The sequence below is a fragment of the Egretta garzetta genome, unplaced genomic scaffold, assembly GCF_000687185.1.
Source record: "Egretta garzetta isolate BGI_Z169 unplaced genomic scaffold, ASM68718v1 scaffold368, whole genome shotgun sequence".
NCBI classification, from domain to species: Eukaryota; Metazoa; Chordata; class Aves; order Pelecaniformes; family Ardeidae; genus Egretta; species Egretta garzetta.
This window is the reverse complement of record NW_009260684.1, coordinates 483,649-483,978: the sequence shown is the minus strand read 5'-3', so window position 1 is coordinate 483,978 and position 330 is coordinate 483,649.

Sequence of the window (330 nt, the reverse complement as noted above, 5' to 3'; positions counted from 1 at the left end):
CCACGGCACAGACGAGCGAGCAAGTTCACCGACCCCTCGTCCTGCTACCGCTGCAGGAGGGAGAAATTCTGGAAGAGACTGAAGCAGCTGCCGGGGACGCCGAATCCCACCGCACGCTCCTCCGGTTGCAAGGTCAGCGCGAAGCAGCCCCGTCTCAAAGGGGATGTGGTGAGATAGATCCCCCGCTCCCGCAGCCGGGGCAGGAACGGCGCAGAAAGTTGTCGGCGAGGTTTTGGCGCTGCCCGGCTGAGCGCGGCATCGATCCGCGCTGGGACAGGTACCGACGGGAGGAGGAGGCTCCCGGCACCCTGCAGCTCGGCGCCGCCAGCT